This window comes from Charadrius vociferus, unplaced genomic scaffold, assembly GCF_000708025.1.
Source record: "Charadrius vociferus isolate BGI_N301 unplaced genomic scaffold, ASM70802v2 scaffold14, whole genome shotgun sequence".
NCBI lineage: Eukaryota > Metazoa > Chordata > Aves > Charadriiformes > Charadriidae > Charadrius > Charadrius vociferus.
The window spans coordinates 988,293-1,002,966 of NW_009648876.1; positions in this window are offsets into that span (position 1 = coordinate 988,293).

The following is a 14,674-nucleotide window of genomic DNA, read 5'->3' on the forward strand; positions in this document are numbered from 1 at the left end:
GTTTCTAGACCTAAGTATGCAAAGTAATAGAATATGCCTCTTATTAATTATATAAATTCTCACTGTACATATAATTTTAAATATAACTTTAATGTAGATGATAAAATATATTAAAAAAACAATAAAAGGAACAATGTCATATCAGGTCATCTGTCTTATATGCCTTTACTGAACCACATGAAACTCAGCTAAAAATACTTCAACAATTTTTGCTAGGCACTACAATGATGAGGATAAAATAAAAAAAGATACAAAGAACAAAGCTTTTTCTCAATGATTTCTCCAGATCTGAGACACCCACAAACATGCAAAACTGGAAAAAAATGAGATTCTTTTTCTTATTGATTTGGTCAGTTGGTAAAAAGGGTATGACAGTAAGGGGAACGTACAGTACCTGTGTTTTGATCTTTCTTGGGGTTGTAATAGAGAGGTTATACATTTCATCTGAGCTGACAGCAGTTTGAAATGTTATAGATAGGCTTCCTGAGCACAACCATTATTTACTGTTTGACTGTAATGTCAGTCTTTTTCTGCTTTTTCAATATTGTTTGCACTTTGCCTTTGTGAAAAGGGTCTTGATTGAACCATACAAGGGGAGATATTTCTATCTTTCTATGGGATCAATGAAGATGTGTTTACAGGTCCAGGACACAGTGTACACACCACAATAATGGATTTTAGTCTGTTTGTTGACTGAAAGCTCCTTTTCTTTGTAACTTGTCAATCTTGCATCTATTACTTGATTGCAACATAAAAGGTTATTTGGACAAGCTCTGAAACAACAACTGTATCAATCTAACTGAAGTGGTTACCTGCACTAAGTATGCAGCCTTTAGCAAGATAAATCACTTAAAACTTGAAATCATGCAGGACTTTATTTGCCTCTCCATCTGTCATCTCTACTGCGTGCACAGTTTTCTTTAAAATATTTTTATTGAAATGGTAGGAATCAACATGTGATTGCAATGAAATAATGAAAATTAAAAACCCACACAGTAAACTTTTATAATTCTGAGCATAAGCAGAAACTGTATGAACAAATCAGTGCTCTAGCATGTATCTTTTCCATCACTGATCTCCTGTGCCCTGCAATGACCAAAGCATATTTAGTCAAGAGTGACTGTCCTTAGCTTCTAGTCCTGAGTTTTTTAATGTTTTCCTTTAGAGGAACATACTCCTTCCTCACCCCTCTAGGTAGTGACAGGCATATACCCTGAAGCATCCCATCTCATTACACTTATTGAGTCTTGAAAAATATATGCCTTCATAATCCAAATAAAAGTATTAATCCCCTAAAACAACATACAGCTAAACTGTTTGGTTCCGTGACCTCCAAGGGCAAGGAAACTCCACGGGGTGACAGCATGTAGCATAAACTCTGTCAGAGAGCTTATACTGTTGCACAGAAAAAAAAATAAAACAAAAGACTCCAGTTTGTGAATGTTATAATGAGTCCAAGAGGAGTGACACCTCAGGGATTGTGAGCCAGGAGGGGACGTTTGCCCTGGACTGCCACAGAGGTAACTGTGCTGAGCCAGAAAGGTTGCAGGGGCAACCACTGTAATCACAGCAGCAGGGACAGCAGAGACAGGGACTCGGAGTTCAACAGTAGCTGTAATCAGCACTGAATTCTCTTGGTTTTCCTCTCCCTCTGCTTTGTGCTAACTGGAGCCAGCAGTGGGAGCACCTGATCCTCCTAACTCAACAGCTCTCCAGCTCCAAAGGTCCATGGGCATACAGCCCATCTGCCACACACGCCAGGATAGGGGAAAAGAAAAACTATAGGTTTCATTTCGTGGTTGACTTTTAAGACATGCATCAACTTTGATTCCTAGCAGACTGCTGCGATTCTACAGAACTAAACGTGCTTTGCCAGAAAGCCAAACACAACACCAAAGGTGATACTGAAAGAAGCAACCAGAGTTGATGCAGCTCTGAAAAATACCCAACAAAAATGATGTCCCCTTAACAAGGTTCAGTCATCTGAAATATGTTCACAAACTGCAGAATACTAATGCCTTTTTTTCTTACCACAGTGGTCATTTCTAAAATTATCATTGCTAGAAGTAGCTATTTCTCAATCGGAATAGAAGAACAATAGTTGGCCTGACCTGCACTCTGTTATTCCCTGATAGCAAGCACAGCAACAAGAAAAGGACAGCAAACACCTGTTTCAAAAATAATTTCCTATCCTGCAGTGATTAGACTGCTATCAAGGGAAAATGTTGCAGTCACAGTGCTATCAAACTGGAAAGCTTCACTGGCAGTAACATTTTTAGTAACACAGCTTTTCAAACTAAAATGTAGAAATGTTCTTTCTAAATTGCATAAGACTGTGCCTGTTCTGCTCTCCTTTGTTCATACTTGCTCACGAAAGTCGCAAGTAATTAACTTCTATCTGAATGAGTCATGGTTCTAAAAGCTTCTGCTTTTAAAAAAGACCATGGCAATGAGTTCAAAAAGAACTGAGGGAGATCAGCATATAACAAATTCAAAAATACTGTTTTTACACACATTTCGTACGCTGTTTCTGAGATGCTTTTGCTCTTTGGCCTTTACATTTCTGGGGCTCCGTTAAATAAGCTCCATAATAATTTTAGAAAACATTTGTGTGCTAAGTTGGTAATGATAGTCCTCTTGCCTTTGCAGAAGTCAAGCAGAAAACTAAGGGCAGCAAATGCTATTGAGAGCAGTGAGCAGCATTGCATATAACAAAAGACTCTTGGGCCATCTTATGCTATTTTGTGTGTTAACTTACCATAGTCGCTTAAAAAAAATATTCTGCAGCTATATGGATTTCCAAGTATTTGTGGCTTAAAGCAATCACAAAAACATTAATTTAGTTTGCAATCATGTGGCCAATAAGCCAGCCAAACCCCACACAACTCTGCACAAGGCCAGGCTGGATGGGGCTTTGAGCAACCTGGTCTAGTGGGAGGTGTCCCTGCCCATGGCAGTGGGGTTGGAACTCGATGATCTTCAAGGTCTCTTCCAACCTAAACCATTCTATGATTCTATGAACAAAGATGCATTAACTGGAGTCTGCTGAATCCTGAGATCCTTCAAGAAGTTTTACAGAACTATTAGTTTAAAAGGTAATGGAAAATAATTTGTAGAGCTGTATTTCTGATTCCTGTAAGTACCTTTGTTTCAGTCTCAATGCCATGTAATTTATCACATTAGTCATTGTAATATGGGGCATATGATGCAGCCTGAAGAAAGAGAATGCATAAACTAAGTACGTTTCTGTTTTTTTATCCTGCTTTCGTTGTCTAAAAAGGAAGTTTCTAAAGATAGAAGAGGAGAGCAGCAGGAGCACCAGTAAGGGATGGAAGCTGCAACAAATCAGTATTCCGTTTACAACGCCAGCCAGCAAACAGCTTTCTGTAAAGCACAGTATGCAAAAAAAGAGTTAAGAAATCTTGTTTTGTTTTAGAAAGAGAGGGGAGACAAAGAAAATAATCACTAAATATCTATACTAAAATATATATCACAATGTCCTGCAATTTCTGGTACTATGATAGTCAAAAATCCCTAAACAGGATAAGCTGCTACTGGTTACTTCATATAAGCATCTGAAAGATCCAAGTTGTGGAAAGCCAGCAATACAAGCCAGTGGAAGCCCCTCGGTGCCAGCAGTTTACATTCTACATAACAGGTTTATGCTGCCACTTCAAATGATGTTGGTGGACTCGACCTTTTTAATAAGAAAAAGCTTGTCTAATAAGAAAAGTCCAGCAGAATGGCACAAGTGAAGAAGCCTAAACTTGGCAGAGCTGACTTTTCATAGATCTGTCCTAAAAGCCATCAGTTGTAGGACGTTAAACTTTGGTAAATCAGAGGCAGGGTGAGCACAGACATGACAAATATAACTTAAATCTGAATCAAATTAAAAGGACACAACACTTTCTGCTGTTTTGTTCTTGTTTTTTTTTTTCTAAAACTGTTATAAATTTGACACCCAGAGAAACTTAAAAGCACTTCCTACCCCTGAATTAATTTGTAAACACTGGGGACATAGCACACTTCTTCCCCTTAAAAGTTACAGTGTGCACTCCAGTCAAGTCAATGGAAACTGCCCTGTTTTTCGTCTTTAACTGACTTCCCACTTGACAGCCTCATGTCAACTCGATGTCACTACCTCTGTCAATCCCAGACAGTTTTTTTGTCAGCCACAAGTAGAAATAAAAGAAAAAAATGTCCACGTATGTTCTTTTCAAAGCTTGATATAAAGACTATTTTTGTAGTTAGTGCACAAATGCTCAAGCCTTAGCTGGATAACTTTGGCTAATCTACCTGAGCACATCAGATCGATTAGCCTTATTATGCTTACTACATGTTGTAATATGTATAAGTGAGAAAATAAAGAGCATTTTTCTGTATCTATACATGTCTATCAGTGTAAAGCACTGCAAAGACTGCTTATGCAAACCTCTGGCCTAGAGAATGATTTTACAGTCTAACTAGTGACACTAAAGTTTAAATACATATAGAGAGCACCAGTAACACAGTAATTAAGAAACAGTTGCAGAAATAAGAGTATTTATGAGTCTAGGTATTTTTCATCAGAAAGAAGTGTTTGCACAAGAAATCCTGGTGCATCAGATGTCACAGCTTTTCCAATTTTTCAACTGAAAACAAAGACCCCTTAAATTTTTTCAAAACTTTTACAATGTAACTTCAAGTGTGTTTGTGTAGCAGCCCTCAAAGTTAGAACAATGTGGCAAAAAATAATTTTGCTTGTCACCTAATTTATACAATCTTAAGAAAGTCTGATTTGGGAATCAAGTCTGATCTTCCCTCAAGTCGCATAAAAGACAGAAGAAAATATTTTAAAAGTTAGATCTGATCAGTAGGTTCAGAGTAATCTTCAATACAACCTGGATGGCAATCACTTTGGGAACTTATTTTCCTTATTTTTTAGCACTTGCAGAGATAGACAGATGCTTCTCAGCATAGACAGTGCTGGTTAAAAAGGAAAAAGCCACACTATTACTGAGTTTCTGCCCATTTTTAAAAGAAATGTGCAAAATTTACAATACAAGGATATAAAAATTTCTTTTTAAATACACAATTTATTAAATGAGCATGACTGTAATTTGGTGGTAAGGGCACCTACATCATTCTTGGCCCAAAAGACTCTCTGTGCAAATCACACAAAACAATTTATAGATAAAATACATAAAACAGGGAAGACCGGAAAAAGGACAAGTTCTGGGCCTTTTTTCCCTCGTAAGTTCCAAATAATTTCGTCATGCTCATCACTCCTTTTAGCTCAGCCATTCAAGATTTTTTTTTCAGCCCCGTCGAAAACCTTCAATAGCAAAGGAGTGAAAACAGACATATCAAAACACCCTTGTAGTCAGAACAATCTCAGGACAGCTAAGAAAGGTTTTGAATTCCGTGACACAATTTGCTTTCAACCCAACTGGTAACCCTAAAATAATATTACCAGGCTTCGCAGGCAACACACCCATCCCATCTCTCATCTCGGGGGTGGGGAAGATGGCTCCATTTCTGTAAACCAGAGTATACAATTCTACCTTAAGGAAAGGTTCTTCAACTGTTGGTTCACAAAAAGCATCTTTCTCAGGCCTGATTAAGTCCTGAACAGACATGATATTTAAAATATTTTGGGGTTTTAGGGCTTTATTCTATGTATTTCAGATGATACCTTGTGAAAACTAACTTTCTGTATTAATTATATTACTTAGCTCAGTATTAATTACATTTCTTAGCTCAGTATTAATTATATTAATTAGCTCTGGTAGCCTTCACATCGAACAGTGTTCTGCTTTTTACATGAGATCCACGTTCCCAGGGTTTAGCTGTTGCAAACAGAACTGCCATGCCTGACTATTTTTCTGGTTTCTCACTTTCCCTGGAAGAGGATACATACCAAAAACCTTTGTCTTCTTCATGAAGAATAAGAAAGTTATTGATGTAATGCTTTATAATTACCATATAACAGAGAGATGATTGACTTCTGTAAGTGGTCTTATCATTTATGAAGTTGGTAACTTTGACCAAAATAATATTCTTGGAAATATTTTCTTGATCAAGGCTTTTTCAAACATCACCAGTTTATGTTACAATGCTGGACCAGCATGTAAGTTTATAGGTACTGTAGGCATTTGTAAAATCAGATCATACACTTATGTGAATTAAATGTCTGCATAAATAAACTTATGTACTTAAACATTGTCTTGGTGGGAAGCCTTAATGAAATACTACAGCTGATAAAATCAACCAGGTAAATTCTCCCTCCAGATATAGAAGGAGATACTGCAAATGTTTCCCAGATTTCCTTTTCCTGAAAAGTTGGTTATCTTGTTAATTCAGGAAGGTATTAACTATCCAATAAATTCAGCATATCCCTAGTTGTAAGCTGTCAGGATGTGACATAACATCCTATAACATGATGCTACATGGTACATAATGCCTTAAATTAAAAAGAAAAAGAAAGCAAGACATTTCTTTCAGAGAAATATTAGGTAGCTAATCTGAATATTTGGGGTAATTGGCTCTAGGAAGAGAGAGAGAGATCATTATTTCAGGTTCCCTAGTGAGTGTTAATTAGTCATATTGCTTCATTGTTTGACAAAGAGAACATTGCTCTCACTGCTAAATCTATAATGACACATAGGCTTTTGCAGCACAGGTATTTTAAACTACCTTGACTGACTGACAGGTGGGTATTTCTATTCCTAGTTGAGTGTGCTCACAGAGTCAAAGTTATGTTGTCTCAGAGGTATAAGAGTTTTCTCATCCTGATCACGAGAGGCTTTATTTTTAAACGGCAGAGAACAAATTGCGCTCTGACCATTAAAATGGGAGTTCTGTGTTTGTAAGCATGAAGGGTACACGCTTTCTTCTAAGAACATGGCCTCAGCGCTACACTTAGCCAGCCAGCAGTCAACAGCTATAGGTACAAGTACTTTGCTGTCTCGTTAGGCATCCAAGTCCAACACTGAGGTGCAAGAGTGTCAGTATCACACCTGTCATACTTCTGTTGTCTGCTTTTGACAACCAGATCTTTAAGGCTAAAAACTTTGGTAAGTGAGAAATAGTATCACAGAGATAACTGTGTTGCTCTCTATAGCTTTGACATGACTACATTGTCCAAAAAGAAAGAAGAGAAATATTGGCTCTACTGCCTACATGAACCTCAGATTAAGGTTCTTATTCCAAATAACTTTAATTTATTGAAGTCAAACAGCTCAATAGAAAGGACTTAGAGAAAACAACTAGAAAATTATGCGATGGTCTGACACCCCCAGATATGTGAAATGTTTTCAAATTGTCCTTCTGCATCCTCAAATCTGAAGTCTCTTCCCTCCTAACAGGTTCACTGATTACAACAAGACTTGTGGGAATTGGGTGTGTGAGTGGTTACTGGATTTTTTCCCCCACCTTTTTTAAAATGAGAAACAGATGACCTAGCTCAGGCACTCAGACACCTGTGAAGTACCCCACTTTGTCTTCTTCAGTATATCTTGCTCGTTAGCAGGGTGGAGCCTCATTCATTTCCGGGTGCACTTGTGTCAGGACTCAATAGATAAGCAGTGACAAATTAAAACAGGATGGATGAAAAAGTTCTTGCTGCTAGTTTTGTGCTCTGAATTTCGGAATCTACTGAGCTAAAACTTACAATGCTTTGAGAGCCAATTAATGAATTGATCAGACTTCCCTACCTAGGATGTGTTTTTGGAGGGCAGAACAATGGCTATGAATGGGAAGAACTTCACTCATTAAGTTACCGTTGCATGTCTGGCAGAACAACTGCCTGCACGTCTCTTCCCACGAGCTGTATGAACAAGCCTGCTAACGCTCAGTGCTGCACATGAACCACAACAGCATCTGAATCCCAACGTGGAATTACAGCTTTGTCAAAAAAAACCCTGTCGCAGAAAAGACTGCATCACTTTTTATATGTTACAATGTTTCCCTCGCAGTGCAGATCTAAGCGCACTTACTGGATACTTTTATCTGACAAAAATACACATTGACTTCCAGAAAACATAAGATATTCAGGCTTTTATGTAATACAACTGTAAAAAAAACCCCACCAACTGTAAATACAAAGGGCTACACTTACCATGTCGGTGTAACTTTACTGACTTCATTGAAGAGTGCCCAGTGACTGGAGTAGTGGGCAACACTCAGAAGATCTACTTTCTTTTTAGGTAGCACTTCTGAGCTCTTTTATTGCATCTAACTCGCAAATATAATGGAGATTTGTCTCCAAAAAATATCATGAGGTCTACAGTACTGTGTAATTGCTAAGATTTAACCTGACCACCATTACTCAGCATGAAGACATATGCGTCTCATCACGATGAGATTCTGTCAATGTCTACAACAGGAACATCTTTTATCAGAGGTGATTACACCATACACAACATTGAAGGGTACAAAAACTCCACCCATAGTGTGAGAACATACAGCAGTGAAAAAAAGTTACTACTGATTCATAATGACATTTTAAACAGGCATTAGGTATGGTAATTGATATGATATGATACTAGTCATCTGTATCCAATCTTGTCCACTTAAGCTTAAAAATTTATCTTAAGAACTTTAAATAGCACGACTCCAGATGTCCTTTGACTAAATTTTTAGGTCGTTCTTCCATGACAAAAGAGTTGGTCCCATGGCGTTTAATCCCCTATGCATTATTCCCCTCTCGGGGCACAGAAGAAGTCCCTATTATCAACAGAGGTACGTATACAAATTGAGAAAAGAAGATCTCTAAAATCGTCTTTTTAAACCATTCTAATGATACCTTGCTTTGCAGCATGTGGCATTTAACATTTTCAAGGCACCACACAGACATTAACTAATGAATCCTGACAACGTCCCTGTGAGGTAAGTGTCTATAATCATCACCATTTACAGGTGGCGGAGCTGACACAGAAGGCCAACTTCGTACATGAGCTACAGCAGGGATACATTTAGCCAGATTAGTTAAGTGTCATGAAGAATTTTAAACAAGTCCTTTCTGCATGTTCACAGCAGAGCTAGAACTGGAACCTGGGGTTTCCTCTCTCCAGCCCTCAGACTCAGTGCACCAACGTGTTACCTGATGATTTTAAGCAATTCTGGGCCACAAATTCAGCTGCCATTAGGCAGCTGCAATTTTTCTGAATCCGGCACAGTTGTAAGCACTTACACTGATGCTGAACTTAGTCCAAAGGCTTTCTGAACAGTTTTGCACAAAAACTCTTTATGCCTGATTAAAAAGAAATGAAATGTCTTTTTTTTTTTTTTTTTTGGCAGCACCTGGTCTCTTCAGGAACACATGTTTACATTTTGCTGAATTACACAAATACACTAGGCTTTTTGGATAGCTGCAGACATATTAATATTGAACTGCAGACAACCACATGTTGGTAATGAGCCCATTTTGTGTCTTGGCTCATGGAAAAGAATGTGGAAATACCTTGTTCTGTGGTATTTTTCCTCTGACAGTACTGATACAGTGCCGCAGGCACTCTGAAAATAATAGCATAAGGTTAACTGACAATTGCATGTGTATTTACACCGATAGCCTGATATTATCATATTGTTAAAGAAAGAAAAAATCCGGGGCTAGAATATGCAACTAAATAAATTTCTAGCTGGTGAAAGCAAGCGAAGCTAGAAGAGACATTACGCTCAAACTGCTCACATAGCTCACACGTTCAGCGTACACACCATTTCAGAAACCTCTGGGAGTCCTACAGGAGGGGCAAAGACATGAGGAAAGCTTTAAAAAGCAGTAAAGCATCAGCCCAGCAGTACTTGCATACCTGCTGCTCCCATGGAAGCTAACAGGAGTTTTAAGCTTTTCATAAATGCACTGTCAGGCCACAGAGAGCAAGCAAATTAATCAACGAAGGATTCATCTAGAAATGGAGTGGTTTTGACAGCTGGTATTATCTACAAAGTTTTCTTCAAAACAAAAAGATACTTTTCTTCAGGAATGAGGGGAGAGTCTGTGGGCCCGAGGTTGCAAGGTGTCAATGAATTTGTACTCGTGAGGCAATTGAAAATTAGTGTCATTATGTAACACAGATGTATCTTTTTTATATGTAGCACGGCCTACAAAATGCACTAATGAGACATCCCAACCAAAACTATCCTGCTGGCTTCTTGAGGGCTCCCATCCTTAAATTCTGTACTAAGCAAAGAGCGAACTGTTGCATTCAATGCAGAGGGTCTGAATAAACACTCTATTGCCTCTTGCTTGTGCTATGCTTTGCAAATCAACTCACAGATTCACAGAATTCACAGAATTGTTAGGGTTGGAAGGGACCTCTGGAGATCATCTAGTCCAACCCTCCTGCCAGAGCAGGGTCACCTACAGCACGTTACACAGGACAGCGTCCAGGCGGGTTTTGAATGTCTCCAGAGTGGGAGACTCCACCACCTCTCTGGGCAGCCTGTGCCAGTGCTCCACTACCCTCAAAGTAAAGAAGTTCCTTCTCATGTTAAGATGGAACTTCCTATGTTCAAGTTTATGCCCATTACCCCTCGTCCTATCACTGGGCACCACTGAAAAAAGACTACTCCCATCCCCCTGGCATCCTCCCATTAAGTATTTGTATGTATTAATAAGATCCCCCCTCAATCTTCTTTTCTCTAGACTAAAGAGACCCAAGTCCCTCAGCCTTTCCTCATAAGAAAGGTGCTCCAGTCCCCTAATCATCTTTGTTGCCCTTTGCTGGACCCTCTCCAGCAGTTCCCTGTCTTTCTTGAACTGGGGAGCCCAGAACTGGACACAGTACTCCAGATGCGGTCTCACCAGGGCAGAGTAGAGGGGGAGGATGACCTCCCTCGACCTGCTGGCCACACTCTTCTTGATGCACCCCAGGATGCCATTCGCCTTCTTGGCCGCCAGGGCACATTGCTGGCTCATGGTCATCCTGTTGTCCACCAGGACTCCCAGGTCCCTCTCCACAGAGCTGCTCTCCAGGAGGTCAGCCCCCAACCTGTACTGGTGCATGGGGTTATTCCTCCCCAGGTGCAGTACCCTACACTTACCCTTGTTGAACTTCATAAGGTTTCTTTCTGCCCAACTCTCCAGCCTGGCGAGGTCACGCTGTAAGGCAGCACAGCCTTCTGGCGTGTCAGCCACTCCTCCCAGTTTTGTGTCATCAGCAAACTTGCTGATGGTACACTCTATCCCTTCATCCAGATCATTGATGAATATGTTGAACAAAACTGGGCCCAGTACTGACCCCTGAGGGACACCACTTGTTACTAACCTCCAACTAGACTCTGCGCCACTAACCACAACCCTCTGAGCTCTATCTGTGAGCCAGTTCTCAATCCACCTCACCGTCCATTCATCTAAGCCACACTTCCTAAGCTTTCCTGTGAGGATGATGTGGGAGACAGTGTCGAAAGCCTTGCCAAAGTCAAGGTAGACAACATCCACTGCCCTCCCCTCATCCACCCATCTAGTTACTTTGTCATAGAAGGCTATCAGATTAGTCAGACATGACTTCCCCTTGGTGAATCCATGTTGACTACTTCTGATAATCTTCTTTTCATCCAGGTGCTTTGAGATGACTCCCAGAACAAGCTGCTCCATCATCTTCCCAGGGATGGAGGTGAGGCTGACCGGCCTGTAGTTTCCCGGGTCATCCTTCCTGCCCTTTTTGAAGACTGGAGTGACATTGGCTATCCTCCAGTCCTCAGGCACCTCACCTGTCCTCCAGGACCTTTCAAAGATAATGGAGAGAGGCCCAGCAATGACTTCCCCCAGCTCCCTCAGCACACGAGGGTGCATCCCATCAGGCCCCATGGATTTATGTATATCCAATTTATCTAACTGATCTTTAACGTGCTCCTTGTCAACCAAGGGATAGTCTTGTTTCCCCCAGACTTTCTCTGTTACCTGCAAAGTCGGGGTCTCACAAGGACTGGCCCGAACAGTGAAGACAGAAGCAAAGAAGGCATTTAGCAACTCCGCCTTCTCTGCATCATCCGTCACCACAGCACCTGTCTCATTCAACAACGGGCCCACATTTTCCCTAGTTTTCCTTTTGTCTCCTATATACTTAAAGAAACCCTTCCTGTTGGCCTTGACATCCCTCGCCAGGTTCAATTCCAAGGCTGCCTTGGCTTTCCTTGTTTCCTCCCTGCATACCCTGACAGCATTCTTGTATTCCTCCCAAGCAGTCAGCCCCTTCTTCCACCTATTGTAAACTCCCTTCTTCCACCTGAGCCTTTTCAGAAGGTCCCTGCTCAGCCAAGCAGGTCTCCTTCTCCCCTTGCCTGATTTCTTTCTCTTTGGGATGCACTGATCCTGAGCTTGGAGGAGGTGACGCTTAAATAGCAGCCAGCTCTCTAGAGCCCCCTTACCCTCTAGAGCCCTTTCCCATGGGATTTGCCCAAGCAATTCTTTGAAACGATCAAATTTAGCCCTCCTGAAGTTTAGGGTTTCAACTCTACTTGTCATTTTGTCTATTCTACACTTAATCCTGAACTCTATCTTCTCATGATCGCTGCAGCCCAGTCTGCCCCCAACCTTTACATCCTCCACCAGTCCCTCTTTGTTTGTGAGTATCAGGTCCAGTAAAGCACCTCTCCTTGTAGGTTCCTCCACCACCTGAGTCAAAAAGTTGTCATCAATGCACTGGAGGAACCTCCTGGACTGTACGTGCCCAGCTGTGTGGCCTTCCCAGCAGATATCAGGGTAGTTGAAGTCCCCCATGAGAATCAAGGCCTGTGATTGTGAGGCGATTCTCACCTGTCTGTAGAAGGCCTCATCAACTTCCCCATCCTAATCAGGTGGCCTGTAATAGACACCCACAACTGTGTCTCTCATATTACCCTGCCCCTTGATCCTTACCCACAAGCTCTCAACTTGCTCATCATCTGTTCCCAGGGAGAGCTCGATACATTCCAGTTGCTCCCTCACATAAAGAGCAACTCCACCACCTCGCCTTGCCGGCCTATCCTTCCTAAAAAGAACATAGCCCTCCATGACAGTGTTCCAATCATGTGAGCCATCCCACCACGTCTCAGTAATTGCAATGAGGTCATGGTTCTGCGACCGCACACAGATCTCTAACTCCTCTTGTTTATTCCCCATGCTACACGCATTGGTGTACAGGCATTTCAGAAAACCCAATGAGTGTGTAGTTTTTGCCCTTGAGGAGTGGTGGGCCTTCTGATTATCAAAAATACTAGTGCTCGGCCCCACAGTTGCTGAGCTACTATGCCCAGGCGCCTCTCTAGCGAGCCCAGTTACATGCCCATCCCCCTTCAAATCTAGTTTAAAGCTCTCCCAATGAGCCCTGCTAACTCTGTTCCAAGAACCATTTTCCCCCTGTGTGACAGGCTTTTCCCATCTGCTGCCAGCTCCCCCTGCATCACCTCTGCTCCTTTCATGTCTCTTCCTACTCATACAGGTTACCGTTGAGCTCTGTAATTTACCCTAAAACCACCAGTCCATAGCTTAAGACTTTTCATACCTACAGTTAGACAGGTCCCTTCACCGTGCTTAGAAAACACGTCTTTTTGTTTTGTTTTGTGTAAGGCTTTTTTTAGGGGTATTATTCTGGGTGTTTATGAAGTTACAATTATGTCTCTGTAAGACCAGCATTTACCACCTTTACTAAGTACACTTCTTCCCTTTAACTTTGCTGACCTACCAAATAAAATGTCTTGCATTTTACCTGTAAATTAATTACCATGGAGTTTTTCATTTTCCTTTAGCTTGAGGGGCATAAACAAGTTTCACTTACGTCATTGTAATTCAGTCAGAAGTTTAATTTATTGTTTTCTCTTCTGTACAACCAAAATTGAGTCCCTTAAAGCATATATTCTCTAGCTAGAGATGATTACCTGGAAGTTTTGGTGGTATCATGGTTTTAGTGTTGATCACTGAAGAATTTAAGGGGTGATTTCTGGGAAGGTACACTGTACCTAACCTTTTCACCAGTCTGTCTCACTGCCTGACTTTAAATATATTTTTTACTCAATCAATAATTTCTTAGCTGACAAAAACAATTTTCTAAAAGCTGTGGTAGTATGTAGAATTTGTTATACAGCAGTAATTCAACTTGTCATCTTGTCCAATAGAAATATTACCAGAAGGCAATCCACCAGTTTCAGTCACTGTCACTGGAGTTTAAACAACAACGCGGCATTTGAGAAACAGGGGTTTGCTATAAAATCTACATCAGCTGGTGGTGGCAACTTTCCATATCGTGTCACCTTAGGTGGTGGGCTCAGTCAATACCTTTTGAATTGTTTCTTACTCAGAGTAAAAGAAATTGTGCAATGTAGAGGACTGAAAAAACTTTTAGACCTCTGAGCTGGCATGTTGAACATGATGCAGTATTGCTACCAGAATATCGTGCCCTTAACAACTATTAGAGCCCTTAACGAATTACTAGAGCAGAGCCCTTAGCAAATAGGTTCCCACTGAGACAACTTTGCAAGGAGAGGGGGAAAACAACAGGGAATGCAAGAAGCTCAGATCCTGTCCTTGCCTCCCTCCCTCACAAATTGTGAGGCCATCCCCCATGTCCCCAGCACCTGGGAATGGAAGGCAGGAGAAGACAATACACAGCAGGGCTAGAGGAGCACAGCGGTGGGCCTGGGGAGCTGTCCCATGTTGTTGAAGGGAGCGGGCAGGGGCTGGCATAGCTCCTCTGCCACTACTGAGGAGCCAGTG